We start from the raw sequence: 16,142 nt of genomic DNA on the forward strand, positions 1-16,142 counted from the left end.
GCAGCAAAGGGTCAAAGGGCAGGACACTGCCACAGCCTCTGCACCTCCCCCTTCTCCTGCCCCAGTTCCAAGAAGAGAACAATGCAAGGCTGAGAAAAGTTTTTATCTAAAACCCAGATCAGACCTCTCCCACCTCTGCCAGGATTCATCTCCTGCTGGCACACGGTATTTCTCCTCACCTCAATTATGCTAAAATCTCTCTCTCATGCCTGCCTCTAATTACACTTCAAAAGGCTCCCTCCTATTACCTTAACCATGTGACTGATTGGGTCATGTGTGGGCTGATGCCCGGCCCACACTCCCCAGACCCTCCAGGGTGCACAGCAGGTATGGTTTGCAGCCCCAGCACAGCAATTCTTCCCACCTGGAGACAGAGGGTTTTCTCAGAAGCCAGGGCAGCTTGCTTGGCAAGGGTGAGGCGGTAACCTGGTCAACGTTGGTGGTGGGGACGCCCAGAGGCAACCCTCACCCAGCAGGGTCATAGGAGGCAGCAGACCCACGACTGAGGGAGCGTTCGGAGGCCTGGTTCACACAGTTCCCGAGGTGGGGCTGCAGGAGGATGGCACCCTCACTGTGTGTGGCTGTCTTGCCGGTGAGGACCCTGCTGTCCTGCCTTTTCTTTCTTCCCTGCCTCCTTCACCCTGCTTCACTGCACTTCCAGTTTCACCTTCCGAATAGACTGAAAGTGAAAGTGAAGTCGCTCGGTCATGTCCGACTCTTTTCGACCCCATGGACTGTAGCTTACCAGGCTCCTCTGTCCATGGGATTCTCCAAGCAAGAGTACTGGAGTGGGTTGCCATACCCAAATACTCATCCATGGTCTATTTTTTTTGGAGAAATCTAAACTAAGATAGTTGGAGAGGAAAATAAAATCATTGCTCACTTCTCTCTCCCCATCTTACGTCTTATTTACTCTCCCATCCCACTGAGAGCTGGCTCTGTCCCTGCTGCCTGGAATCGCCAGGTCTTGCCAAATCCAGGGATCCTGTTCTATCACACTTGACCTCCAGGTACCAGTTGACAGACCATTTCCTCCTTGGCACACACTCCTCTCCTGGCTTCGGGGACAGCCTTCTCTCCCATTTTCCTCTAATGATGGAAATTTCTGGTGGTAAGCTTTCCTCTTACCATGGTCTCACTCAAAGATGCCCCTTTTTTTCTTCACTTTGCACTTAGGCATCCATATTCCCCAAAGCCCCTCCTTAGCTCTCTTCTCTTCTCACTCCTTGCATTCCCTGGGGGACCACCAACTTCACTGGCTTCCACTCCAACAAATCCCAGTGATGCCCCCATCCTCACATCCCAGCCAGACCTCTGGGTTGAGCCTCCTCCTGCCCACTGAATGGAGCCTCTTGAATGTTCCGTGCATCCTCAGATAGGGCTTTGCAGGTGGCTCAGTGGTAAAGAACCCGCCTGCCAATGCAGGAGACTCAAAAGACTTGGGTTCGATCTGTGGGTCAGGAAGATCCCCTGGAGAAGGGAATGACAACCCATTTCAATATTCTTGCCTGGAGAATTTCATGGACAGAGGAGCCTGGCGGGCTACAGTCCATGAAGTCACAAACAGTTGGATATGACTGAGAGACCGAATACGCATTCACCAACTGAAGTCTTTGTGGTGGTACATTTTCCCCCTAAGAAGTCTGGAAGAGAAGGATAGAAGAAGAGAGGCAGGAATGTGAGGAGGTGGGGTTGGACAAGTTCTGACTATCTCTGTCTTGGTAAGTACGCTAACCAAATGAAAGGTGACTGGAGGAAACTAGTGAAAAGAAAGGTGGCAAAGATGTGGGAGAAGCTGAGGTTCTGAGAAGGCAGAAGGGAATGATTAAAAGGAAGGAAGGAGGAAGGTTCAGATTCAGATACTTGCAGGTGCCAGGGAAATATGCTGATGTCACCCTCGCTAGTTAGCCTGTTCCCTGCTTGAACCAGGAGGCTAGATCATTTGCTGGGGGTAGAGTGAAACGGAGGATTTGAGAGTAGAGGCAAACGTTTGGAATGGGGCACCAGTTAGGCTGCAATAATGAAAAGCACAACACAAACTGGCTTTAAGAAAACAAGGTGGAGGGAATTCCCCCGTGTGGTCCAGTGGTTAAGAATCCACCTGCCAGTGCAGGAGACACAGGTTTGATCCCTGGTCCGGGAAGATCCCACATGCTGCAGAGCAACTGAGTCTGTGTGTCACAACTATTGAGCCCGCACACCGCAAAAGAGAGGAGCCCTGCTCACCGCAGCTAGAGAAAGCCCGCGTGCAGCAAGGAAGACTCAGCACAGACATAAATATTAGATAAACAATAGCAACAATCTGTACTACCTTAAAGGAAGACCAGGTGTATTCAAACACCAGGCACACTCAAACCAGAAACCCTGATGGGTAAAATACAAGACAGTAGATGTGGCTGTCTGAATCTTGTTACATGAAGTCAGAGAGTTATAGTCCTTGAAGAGTAATATTTCTGCACGGAGCCAAGACAGAAATATACGTGAAAAAGGAAAGAAGCTACGTGAAAGGGGACATTATACCGAAACCTGAAATGAATTACCATATTTACATATGTGTTACCACCTGGTTGCTGGTTGCTAATATATATATATATATATATATGATTTAAATGGGTTTCTCTGGTGGCTCAGACAGTAAAGAATCTGCCTACAATGCAGGAGACCTGAGTTTGATCCCTGGTTCCGGAAGATTCCCTTGGAGAAGGAAATGGCTACCCACTCTAGTGTTCTTGCCTGGGAAATCCCATGGACAGACGAGCCTGATGGGCTACAGTCCATGGAGTTGCAAAAGTTGGACACGAACTGAGCAACTTTCACACACGAGTTAAATAGCACCATGACAGTCCTGATTAGACCACACAGGGCCGAAGAACTAATTATGTCAGCCTTAGTGTCGGCCCAGGAATGAGGAAGAAGGTGGCCTTCTCCCCTCCCAACTGTTTTTTAAATTATAAAAGTGTAGCCCTCTTTGTTTTGGGGGCCACTGAGCTCCCCTGCCTGCCTGCTTGTATTAATATCTCCCACAAGCATGCTATACTAATAAACTCACTCTTTGCCACTTTGCCTCATGCTGAATTCTTGCTGCGATGAGACAAAAGAAGCCAAGTGTCAGTAAGTTCTGACACCAAGTGAGCAGTTGTAATCAAAAGAGTTCTAGTCCCTTTCTAGTCAGGGATCATGGGTTCAGGTCTCAAACTGAGATGTAGGTGGGTTCAAGTCCCAGTCCATGGGTTTGAGTCCTAATCTGAGTTTTGGCTGGGTTCGAGTCCCACCCAAAAAGGAGTGTGGCTTCAAAGGTGTGCTGTGCTCAGGTAGGGTTCTGATGCTTAACGAACAGAGGAATCTGTACTGGCTTCACACCTCTTGGTTTTATGACTGTCTGCAGCAGGCTGGTGGTAGGAGAGGAGAAGGTGATCCAAAGTTGGAGAATTGGCCTGTGAGGACAACTAGGCAAGATGCAAGCCGAGGGTAACAGAGGGCTTGAAATGATGGATGGGGAAGCTGGGCATTCGGAAGGGAGGTGATAGAGTAAGATAAAAATGAAGCAGTTCAGGGACTGAATGTTCAGAAGAACTCATAGAAGCTTGGGTGGGAGGAAGAGGAGCCTGAAATGGGCCGAGAGACAGTGAGAGAGATGCAGCGGGCTAGAGAGACAAGAAAGAGTGAGGGTGAGATACAGGCATTTAAAACTCAGAGTGAGACAGTGATGCAAAGGGTTTCCCAGGTTCTATTTTCTCAGTGAAGACATTATGACCCACAGGTCATAGTAAGCTTGATGTTGTTGTTGTTTTAGTTGTTAAGTCGTGTCTGACTCTTGCGACCCCATGGACTATAGCCCACCAAGCTCCTCTGTCCATGGGATTTCCCAGGCAAGAATACTAGAGTGGGTTGCCATTTCCTTGTCCAGGGGGTCTTCCCAATCCAGAGATTGAACCCACGTCTCTTCCATTGGCAGACAGATTCTTTACCACTGAGCCACTGGGGAAGCAGTGAGAGTGATAACAACCCGCCCCTGCACCCCCCCACACCCCACCCCCACACACACACACCAGCCTCAGAAATATGAGACATGTCACCAAGGTTTCATCTACCTGGGTGTCCTGCTGGTCCAGCTGGATTCTTTGGACAGAAGGGTCCCTGGGGGCTACTGGCCATCCCTCTGTCTCCAACTCAGAGACCACCTCAGTTTTCCTTCAGTCAGGGGTTTTGAAAAAGTTTGTTTTGTTGTTCTTGTTATTTTGCCTTTTTCTTCCAGGATGAGTCAAGTCACCTTAGTTCTTGAGAAAGAAAAGAATGGAAAAGAAGTATGCCATGAATAGCATACATACTATATGTTCTAGCTTTTTTATTTTTTAATCAAACACATACTCTAGGCTAAGTAGATGTGTGCAGAATTTCTAACGGCATGTGCTGCCAGAAGGAGTCTTAGATGGAATCTAAATTTCTAGCTGACTGGCTTGACCACTGACAGGTTCTGTGGGTTAAATCCAATTGTTTAAATATACAGACCCTCGGTTTCTATATATATGCAATGAGCTTAATTATGGCCTTATACCAGGGGTCAGCAAACTTTTCCTCTAAAGGACCAGAGACTAAATATCTTAGGTTTGGTAGGTCTCCACTGCACCTACCCTGCTGCTATAGCAGGAAAGTGGCCACAGATAATATGCTAAACAGAAAGTGTGGCTGGGCCCCAATATGACTTCATTTACAAAAACAGACAATCACAGAATAATTATAAAATGCAGAACTATAAAACTCCAGATGATAATGTAGGAGAAAACCTAGATGGCCCTGGGTATGGTGATGACTTCTTAGATACAACACCAAAGACATGATCCATGGGAAAAAGAGACTTCATTAAAATTAGATTATTTCTGCTCTGTGAAAAACAATGTCAGGAGAATGAGAAGATCAGCCATAGCCTGGGAGGAAACATTTGCCAAAGACGCATCTGCTGAAGGATGGTCATCCAGAATATACAAAAACTCTTAAAACTTAACAGTAAGAACACATACAACCCAGCTTAAAAAATGGGCTGAAGAGCTTAACGGACACCTCATCAAAGAAGATACAGAGGTGGCAAGAAGCATATGAAAAGATGCTCTACATTGTAATTCATCAGGGAAATGAAAATTAAAACAATAATGAGATTTCTCCACACACTTACTAGAATGGCCAAAGTCCAAAACGATGACAACGCCAAATGCTATTGAGGATGTGGAGCAACAGGAATGCTCATTCATTGCTGGTGGGGATGCAAAAAGGTACAGCTACTTTGGAAGACAGTTTGGTGGTTCCATATAAAACTAAACATGGTCTTGCTATACAATCCAGTAACTGTACTCCTTGGCATCTATCAAAGGAGTTCAAAAGTTATGTTCACACAAAAACCTGCATACAGATGTTTCTAGTGGCCTTATTTATAATCATCAACCCTTGAAAGCAACCAAGATGCCCTTCAGTAGGTGAATAAATAAATAAACTGTGGTACCTCCAGACAGTGACCTGTTCTGCCAGGTGAAAGAGCAGGGCTCTACTCAGCCCTTTAGATGCCAAGTCCCCTGCCTCTTGCCCTCACCTTTGCCAGGTACAACCCTGCACTACCAGATAGTGGCATCGTTTGCTTCCAAAAACACACAAATTACACTACATTCATTGCAAATATAGTCGAAAGCTTCTCATGTTGTAACATCTGCATGCGTGCTAAGTCACTTCAGGCATGTCCGACTCTTTGCGACCCTATGGCCTGTAGCCTGCCAGGCTCCTCTGTCTATTGGATTCTCCAGGCAAGAATATTGGAGTGGGTTGCCATGTCTTCCTCCAAGTGAACTTCCTGACCCAGGGATTGAACCCTCATCTCTTAGGTCTCCTGCGTTGGCAGGCATGTTCTTTACCAATAGCGCTGCCTGGGAAACCCGTAGAGGGCTATTAAAAGAAAACAGATACTGATGCCCATTTAGGCCTGATGGACAGGGAGAGAAATGAGGAGAGAGATTTAATATGGCGATGACATGTGGATAAAGCTGATGTATTAATTAGAGTACCTATTGCTAGCCACCAGAATTAACATTTATGGTCAAGCCACTAAAAAGTCTTTGGTTTATTTTTCATCTGCTTCACAGTTTGATGCATATTAGGGAAAACTCCATGCAGTCATTCAAGGACCCAATTGTCTTCCATCATAAGACTCCACCATCTTTTAGGAAGATGCCCTTTTCTGCATTCAACCAGAGCTAGATAAGGGTGGGAAAGAATTAGAAAAGGGTGGGAAAATGGGAGCACAGAGAATTTTGTAGAGTCATGCCTCAAGAGGGCAACATCACTTCTATTTATGTTTCCTTGGCCAACTAATTCATGGCCAAACTGTACAGGAGGTAGGGAAATCCGTCAGTCCAGACAAAAAAGAAACAGGTTTGTTGGATGTATAGGAAGACTATGACAGCTGGGGACCAAATGAGGGACAGACATTACTCTCTACTCAAAATTACATTCCCAGTTGACAACTGAGTCTCTGTTCCAGTTGGGAAACAATTCTCTATGGGCATCATCCTCTGAGCAGAGAGCCTGAGAGCACTCTGGGCTCTTTCGTGGAGGTCCTGCAGATCTGAAGGCACATTAGTTTGATGTCCAGGATAAAAAAGATAATGTCTCCCTCTGGGGCAAAAGTTAGACACATTTTCTTGCAGCCCCTTTAAAGACTGAAGTTCCCTATGCTTGGGGCTCCTCAGGGGTGAAGGAAAACTATTATGTGGTCAGCATCCACTGAATGCCCTGCATTGCCCCATGGCACTTGGTGGGCAAGGGGAACCTGTGCAGACTTGAAACTCATGTTGCTTGCTCTGCTCTGAGTAATCAAGTCCCTCATTTCTACCTAGGCATTCGGTGTCTCCCGGAAGCAACCATCAAATGGTACCAGGGGAACTTGTCAGCTTGCCAGTAAGGTAAAATCTCAGGTCTTCTGTTTTTGAGAGTCACCTGATCAAATGTATCATGGTTAGCATCGAGTAGATGCCTCTGGCTCAGTAACCTTTGCTAGATTTAGGGACTCCCAAGTGGCAGACTTCACTCACAGTTAAGTTGAACACCCTGTGTGCAGTTAAATGAAATGACATCAGTAGTGACAGTATCAACTATGAAGCGTAGGCACTTGTAACCTGGTACCAGGGTCTCCACATTGTGCAGCTTCAAGAAAGTATTCACATCACAGTCTAGAAATATGCAATGTGACTACTCCCACTATTGCAGCATTTCATTGTTCCTAACAGTTGGTGGGTGTATTTTCATGTTATTTTGGTGCCACTGTGTATGTGTGTGTTTGGGGGCGGGGGGGAGGGGGCGGTGTGGAGGGAAGCTGCCAATTAAGCCAAGACAAAAATGCTCTTTTATTTTGATTGACTTCCCTGGTGGCTCAGACGGTAAAAGCATCTGCCTACAATGTGGGAGACCCGGGTTCGATCCCTGGGTCGGGAAGATCCCCTGGAGAAGGAAACGGCAACCCACTCCAGTACTCTTGCCTGGAAAATCCCACGGACGGAGGAGCCTGGTGGGCTGCAGTCCATGGGGTCACAAAGAGTCGGCCACGACTGAGTGACTTCACTTCACTTCACTGTATATTTATTGAAAGAGCTCTTTAATACTTATTGAGACAGATTTATCATATCTCAACCTTGTATATACATAGAAAAAAGATAACCATTCCTATTCAACATTACACTGGAATATCTAGCTAGTACAATAAAAAAAAAAAGGCATAAAAATTGAAACGGAGGAAATAAAACTATCTCTGGTTGCAGACAACATGATTGTTTATATAGAAAATCTTAAAAAATCTAAAATAAAAGTTTGTAGTGTATTTATCTTGGTTGGAGGACAGAAGGTGAATATATAAAAATCAAATATATTTTCATGTGCTACTGATGAATTATTGTAAATTAAAACAATTCCATTTGTAATAGCACTAAAAAAGCCAATGAAATATTTAGAGATAAATCAAATATGTGCAAGGTTATGCTTAAAACTATAAACATTGCTGAGAGAAATAAAAGACTGTGTTCCTGGGTTGGAAGACCGAATATTGTCAAGGTATCAATTTCTTCAAATTGATAAGTTCAACATAACCCCCAAATTGCAAAGTTCTAGAGGGTTTTTTTTGTGTGTGATAGAAATGGAAAGTTGATTCTAAAATTTATGAGGAAGAGCAAGGAACAAGAATAGTCAAGATAATTTTAAAAAACAAGAATAAGTTTGGGGCACTTGCACTATTTCAAGATTTACTATAAAGCTATAGTCATCAAGATAGCATGAAATTGGCCAAAGTTTAGACAGATCAGTGGAACAGAACATAGACTCACATGTTCAATTGATTTTCAATAAAATTTGAAAGGCATTTACATGGAGAAAAAGTTTTTCAATAAACAATAATGAAACAATAGGATATTAACCTATAATCATGAACCATATATAAAACATAACTTGAAATGGATTATAGACCTAATTGTAAAAACCTAAAACCCCAAAAGGGGCTTCCCTGGTAGCACAGCTGGTAAAGAATTCACCTGCAATGCAGGAGACCCTGGTTCGATTCCTGGGCCAGGGAAGATCTCTTGAAGGAGGGCATGGCAACCCACTTCAGTATTCTTACCTGGACAATCCCCATGAACAGAGAAGCCATGGGGGCGCAGAGTCAGACACGACTGAGCGACTAGACACACAGCACACAAAACCCATAAAACTTCTACAGAAAACCCAGGAGAAACAATTTTAAAAAATGATCTGAACAGACATTTCTTCAGAGGAAGTATATAAACAGCAAATAAGGTCATGGAAAGATGCCCAACATCATTAGGAAAATGCAAGTTAAGGACAAAATGTGATACCACTATAAATTAAGAGAATGCCTATGCTTTTAAGAAGCTGGTCATACTAAGCCCTGGTGAGGCTGCAGAGTAACTAGAATTTTCGTTCATTGCTGGTGGGAATGTAAAATAATGCAGACACTTTGGAAAGCAGTTCAGCCGTTTGTTATAAAGTTAAGCATAGACTCACCATATGACCCAGAAATCCTACTCCTGAGTATTTACCCATGAGAAATAAAACTATATATTCATATTAAAGCCTGTACCTAAACATTTATAGCTTTGTTCATAGTTGCCAAAAATGAAAAACCGTCCAAATGTTCTTCTATTGTGAATGGATAAACAAACCCTGATATAATCACATAATGGAATACTACTCAACAGTAAAAAGAAATGAACTGCTGATAAATGCAAAAACATGGTGCTCAGTGAAACAAAACGCTGCATGACCTTACACAAAAGAGAAAGTGATAGAGATAGAAAACCGTGGTTGCCGAGGGCTTGGAGTATGGGTGGGGGGCCTGGATATAAAGGGGGAATAAGGATATTTTAAAAATAGTCTATTTCTTGATTTCAGTGGTGGATATATGACATTATACATTTTTATTAACTCATAGATTTGCATACCTAAAACGGGTATATTTTATAAGATGTAAAGTTTATCTGAATAAATCTGACTTAAATTTGTAAACACTGATTGAGGGGTCCCTAATTTTTTCCCATAGAATTCAAGTCCTCTGAATTATTTTCAGTGAGAGTTGATGTCAGAGTATTTTCACACTCTATCATTCTCTGGGGAATCAGCACCTATTCTTAAGAGGGCTCTAATATTGCATCTGTGATTTTCTTTCAAGCTGCTGATGCTTATCCTATAGGTTTTGATTCTGGATCTTTATTAATTTTTTTTTATTTTTACTTTATTTTGCTTTACAATACTGTATTGGTTTTGCCATACATTGACATGAATCCGCCACAGGTGTACATGAGTTCCCAATCCTGAAGCCCCCTCCCACCTTCCACCCCATATCATCTCTCTGGATCTTCCCCGTGCACCAGCCCCAAGCCTCCTGTATCCTGTATCGAACATAGACTGGTGATTCGTTTCTTACCTGATAGTATACATGTTACAATGCCATTCTCCCAAATCATCCCACCCTCTCCCTCTCCCTCAGAGTCCAAAAGTCTGTTCTATACATCTGCGTCTCTTTTGCTGGATCTTTATTGATCTAACTAAAAGATGTCAAATAAAATGTTGGCAGACCATCAGGACTCATATTTCCGGTGGCATACTGGTCAATTGCAAATCCTCTACATTTTGGCCAACAGACTGTTTAGAGACAGTTTAAACATGCGCGAACATCCATCTAAAGTTTGTGCACAGGCAGGCAACAATAACTGCATTGCAGCTGCCACCTGGATAACAGCAATTGTAAGAATCTGTTAAATTCTCAGGTACTAAAATGTGAATGTGCTGATCTTCAAGTTGGTCAGGTATTATTTCGGGAGAAGTCTACATGGAGAAGCTGGACTCCAGAACTCTTTTTGAAAATCCTGTTGAAACAGTGATGTGATAGAATATTTTTAATTAGGTTTTTTTTCAGAGAACTACGTTTTCAATTGGTTTAGGTAATGTGTATGCACGATACAAAGCCCAAATTGTAAAACAGAGTACATGAAAAGCCTCCCTCCAACCCCTTGACTCTCAGACACCAAGTTCCCTCCCTGAGAGAACCACGGTTGGGGGACCCCATATGTCTGAATGGATTAAGAAGGCAGAAGCTAAAGAAGTGGAAGGAGCAAAAGCCCATTTGTCAACTAAGAAGAAAAGACAATTGTATGGTGGCAGAGGTGCAGGAAATAAAGCCATAAATTCAGAGAGTGGAGATGTATATCATTGAGAATTGAGCTTAGTTACAAATGCAAGCAATCTAAGAAATAGTGACTTAAGCTGAAGATTTACATTTTTCTCATATAAAAGAAGTCTGGGTGAGCACTTAAGGGCTGATACAGCTGTTCAGTTATGTCATTAATTCTCAGGCCTCTTCTATATTTCTGCTCTACCATCTTTAGAAGGTAGTCTCAGGTAGCAAAAGTGGCCAGTGTTGCTCCAGATACCAAAGGAAAAAGAAGAAACACAAGCTGGAATCAAGATTGCCGGCAGAAATATCAATAACCTCAGATATGCAGATGACACCACCCTTATGGCAGAAAGTGAAGAGGAACTGAAAAGCCTCTTGATGAAAGTAAAAGAAGAGAGTGAAAAAGTTGGCTTAAAACTCAACATTCAGAAAACGAAGATCATGGCATCTGGTCCCATCACTCCGTGGGAAATAGATGGGGAAACAGTGTCAGATTTTATTTTTTGGGGCTCCAAAATCACTGCAGATGGTGACTGCAGCCATGAAATTAAAAGACTCTTACTCCTTGGAAGAAAAGTTATGAGCAACCTAGATAGCATATTCAAAAGCAGAGACATTACTTTGCCGACTAAGGTCCATCTAGTCAAGGCTATGGTTTTTCCAGTAGTCATGTATGGATGTGAGAGTTGGACTGCGAAGAAGGCAGAGCGCTGAAGAATTGATGCTTTTGAACTGTGGTGTTGGAGAAGACTCTTGAGAGTCCCTTGAATGGCAAGGAGATCCAACCAGTCCATTCTAAAGGAGATCAACCCAGGGATTTCTGTGGAAGGAATGATGCTAAAGCTGAAACTCCAGTACTTTGGCCACCTCATGTGAAGAGTTGACTCACTGGAAAAGACTCTGATGCTGGGAGGGATTAGGGGCAGGAGGAGAAGGGGACGACCCAGGATGAGATGGCTGGATGGCATCACGGACTCGATGGATGCGAATCTGAATGAACTCCGGGAGTTGGTGATGGACAGGGAGGCCTGGCGTGCTGCGATTCATGGGGTCACAAAGAGTTGGACACGACTAAGCGACTGAACTGAACTGAAAGGAAAAAGAAAAAGAAGACAGGGCAGCAGTGTGCATGCTTGCTATCTCCTATTTGTCCTGATTCATTTCAACTCTGTTCTCCTTTCCCATCTGCTCTCTGTTTCAGCAGGCTGGCCTGTGTGGGCTACATCAGTGGCTTTCTTGCCCTTGGTATTCTGATAGGTTCAGCCAACAGGATCCATTGCAGGAGATTAGAATGTGAGAAGAGAATGGGCTCAGGATTTTTCCTTCACTGACTCCCTTTCTACAAAGTCACATCTGGCTGGCTGCCACCTGAAGGCCGCTGTTCTCAAGGCAATCTGCTCTACTGACCCTCTGCTTACCAGCACAGAAAGATAACCGTTTGGCTGAGCCTAATCTTGTTTCTGTGCTTGTGCTCAGTGGTGCCCGACTCTGCAACCCCATGAACTGTAGCCCACCAGGCTCCCCTGTCCATGGAATTTTCAGGGCAAGAATAGTGGGGTGGGTTGTCATTTCCTATTCCAGGGGATCTTCCAGCTCCAGGAACTGAACCCACGTCTCTTGCATCTCCTGCACTTGCAGGCAGATTCTTTGCCACCGCATACTAATCCTGCACTCCTGTTCTATTCTTCATGATTTCTGTACGTTCTGCTCACATGTTTATCAAGTCCCATAATATATAAAACCTTCCATGTTATCCTAATTTCAGTGTTCCAGCTGCTTCCCTGCTAGAATTCAGAATGATATAGTCACAGGCCTGCTGAGTCAGCCTCTTTTAAGAAGTCTTTCTAAAAGCTTCACTCAACAATTTCTTCTTGCAGTTAGAAGTTAGATGGCCATTCTGCTGAAGGGACGTAGGGATATACATATGGCTTATTATTGGTTTTTGGGGGACTGGTCATTAATAATGAAGAAGCAGGACTAGACAGAGTAGGCAGCTAGATGGTCTTCTTATAAGAGGGACAGAGGGAAAAACAAAGATGCCCCTCAACCCAGTGCCCTGTGACAACCTGGAGGGGTGGGATGTGGAAGGGACGTTCAAGACGGAGGGGACATGTATATACCCTTGAGAAACATTAATTTGTCATTAACCAGTCTGAAGAGAGAGGCACAATGCATTAGTCATTGAATTTTCAGTAGCAGTCACATTTTAAAAGTGAAAGTCGCTTAGTCGTGTCCAACTCTTTGCGACCCCATGGATTATACAGTCCATGGGATTCTCCAAGCCAGCATACTGGAGTGGGTAGCTTTTCCCTTCTCCAGGGGATCTTCCCAACCAAGGGATCAAACCCAGGTCTCCCGCATTGCAGGCAGATTCTTTACCAGCTGAGCCACAAGGGAAGCCCCACATTTTAAAGGTTACTGCCAAATTCATAGGCAACTGCCCTTGAAGTTTCCAAACTTTGAAGGTCTTTTTCTCCCCTCTCTTATACAGCCTCTTGTAGAATCTGATTAAAAATAGACCTTTTTAACTCCAAAAAAATACACGCAAATTATATGCACAATTGTTTAATGATATTCTTTCTGCACAAAAATCCAATGTGATAAAGTTTTTTCTTTTCTTTTCTTTTTTTTTTTTTTTTAAAGCATAGCATAGTTGTTATGAAATTGTGTCCTGGGGCTAAACTACTTAAGCTTGAAATCTGGCTCCACATATACCAGCGGTGTGTCCTTGAGCAAGTTATCTAGCCCCCATGTTTGTTTCCTTATCCATAAAGCAGATAGAGTGGCCGTGAGGAGGTACTTGGCAGACCTTCTGGTTCAAGGAGCACAGTGGCTGAAGGTCCCCGCTGCTGCACTTTGGAATCCACTGTGGCATTTGTGATACAGCCACTTCTCCCATGGGCTGCTCCCCACCAATGATAGGATATGGCAGGGATACCAAGGCGGGCTCATTTCTGAAAGATACTAGATTCCATCAGCTAACACTAGCTTGAAGACAACCCCCTCCTGAGTTTTGGTAAACTTCATTAAGACTGCTCTGCCATCCAAGACAATTCTACCAACCTTTCTTCTCCCTTTCACTCAGGGTTAAACTTGGGCTGTGGTCTAGCGACTCTCCCAGCCTTTACCAGCTCCCCTTCACTTCCTTTCTCAAAGGCATTTTCCTTAATAAAATCTTTGCATGTTTATTCTGGTCTTGGTATCTGCTTCTCAGAGGACCTGGACTAACACAGTAGGGATAATACTAGTTCCTACCTCTCACTGAGTTGTTGAGAGGATAAACGAGTTAATTCATTTACTGTGCTTACAATAGTATTTGACAAATGGTAATAATTCAATCCATTTCAGTTATTAAAGACCAGATCTTACATGACTACTATTATAGCAGACTAGATAATCCCCCAAGCCTTCCATTATTAAATACCATAAAATTATGCTGAAATACAGAAAATAGTCTTCTACCTGCATAGTTGAATTTATAAAAAATAAACAAAACCCACGGGCAAAATGGAGAGGGACCTAAACACCGAAGCAGCAGTCCTGAGTTCACAGTGTAGCTGTCACCAGGGAATTTCATGACAACTTTGAACATAAAGCTGAGAACTGTCAAAGAGCTTTAGTGCAAAAGTGGGGACTAAAAGCCAAACTATCAGCAAAAAGAGATCAAGGAAGCTTGTCTATCTTCACGTATATCTGGATAAAGGGAAAAGATTCCTTATGACACCTGCCCTCACGGAAGGCAGAGTTTGGCATTTATACCACTCTTGTGGCTGAGAACTCCCAAGCCGTAATACCAGTGACAGAGTGAATACAAGTCCTCTTGGAGGGATAAACCCTCAGCGGATTCTCAGGGTTCTCTTCAACATAGCCCTGAAGATGATCTCACAATCCAAAACTGCAGAACCAACAAGGAAATAATCCACCATGAGTGAGCTTTAGTAGCGTGAGGAGCAGGATTAGGTTCCCAACAACTTAAGGTAGTTATTTTTAATATTTTATTTAACCTCTGGCTGATATAATCTATCACATTAAAGAATAGAATTAAAAACAAAACATAACCAAAAACTGAGACTCTCAAGAAGAATCAAACAAAAGTTTTAAAGACTCTCTTACCTGAGGGTTTTTAGAAAGCAGAGCTGAAGGCAAGGATTAGGCTATTGATCTGTTATTCAGGAGAAGAAGCCTGTTGAGATTAAGGCAAGGAAGAAAGGGGAAGTGGGCCAAGGAAAGACATGAGGCAAGGTGATAGGGTATGTTACAGTGCTGGCCACTATTTGATAAGCCATGGAGAAACAGCTGGTCATTTAGCAGGAATTTTGCCTAGCACCCAGGATGTCTCTGGAAAGTTTCTGGAAAGAAATACTACCTGTATTTGGAAGGAGAATTTATCTCCCCCCAGCTCCCTCTTTTCTCCCATTTCCTATTGCTCAAATCCACTCCCGGAGAGCTAACCCATGGGTACAGTGTTGCTCATCCTTTGATGCCACTCAGTAAACTAGATCCTCGGTCCAGAAGCAGAGGAACAACTTGGAGCAGACACCCTAGCATGTAGAAGGTGAAGCACCGTGATCCCAGGCCTCCAGCCAACTTGGGGAGCTCAGCAGAGGTAGCAGAGTACCCGCACACTTGTGGGAGTTACTAGGAGTTGGAAGAACTCTGAGGATAGAGAGGCAGTTTGACTCTGAGGAGGTGAACAAGCTTAGATTCTGATATGAAATTAAAAATAGAGTCATCGAAATTAAATACTTCCCCGTAGATAGCTTGAATAGTATATGGATACAGCTGGAGATGAACTTGTAGATTGGAAGAGATAATTTAAGAAGTTATACCTCTATGCTATATATATATATATGGGATGCTTCATAAATTTGCGTGTCATCCTTGTGCAGGGGACATGCTAATCCTCTCTGTATCATTCCAATTTTAGTCTATGTGCTGTCCTAAATAAGCATCTCTATGCTATATTCTGAATAAAGAAAAAAAATGAGGCATGAAAGAGTGAAAAGATGAAACTTATATCCAATAGGAATTTCAGAAGGTGAGAGTAGACAGAGGTTACACTGATAAAGAACATGAATCCTTAGATTCAGTTTCTATGTGATATTTTTGATGTCCAAGGATGGCTTTTGTATGCAGAGAAGGTGATTTTCATTTATTTGGGTCTTATTTTTTTTACAACTTTACCTACTGCAATTATAAATTTAAAAGCCTAGTTTTTCTTAAACTCCTAAATTTATAAGTTTTATTATATAATTTCATATCCAGTAAATTTTATATAAAATAGAGACAATTTCAAGGAAAATTTCACGTAAATGGACTGATTACTTCAGGGAATTTGATTTTCAAATAATATTAAGTAAACTTGGACTGACTAATTACCTTTAAATACTTCAAATAATATTTATATATTTAATGTATTCAGTTT

The 16,142-nt window shown here is 43.0% G+C and overlaps 1 protein-coding gene and 1 non-coding gene across 7 annotated transcripts in view; both read right to left on the minus strand.

The window, feature by feature from the left end:
* Positions 1-16,142, minus strand: part of MOCS1 (molybdenum cofactor synthesis 1) — a 92,485-nt gene that overhangs the window by 49,279 nt on the left and 27,064 nt on the right. For 2 of the 6 annotated variants that reach the window (XM_069563975.1, XM_069563980.1), the window contains exon 2: positions 4,092-4,277. The exons of the other annotated variants lie outside the window; for them this stretch is intronic. The gene's annotated coding sequence lies outside the window, so the exon portion shown is untranslated. The remainder of the gene's footprint in view (positions 1-4,091; positions 4,278-16,142) is intronic. 6 annotated transcript variants of the gene reach the window in all.
* LOC138426110 (U6 spliceosomal RNA) lies at positions 15,562-15,669 on the minus strand. Its single transcript, XR_011251534.1, has one exon. It is a non-coding gene; the product is annotated as a U6 spliceosomal RNA (small nuclear RNA).

Source organism: Ovis canadensis, chromosome 20 (genome assembly GCF_042477335.2).
Source record: "Ovis canadensis isolate MfBH-ARS-UI-01 breed Bighorn chromosome 20, ARS-UI_OviCan_v2, whole genome shotgun sequence".
In the NCBI taxonomy this organism is placed as follows: domain Eukaryota; kingdom Metazoa; phylum Chordata; class Mammalia; order Artiodactyla; family Bovidae; genus Ovis; species Ovis canadensis.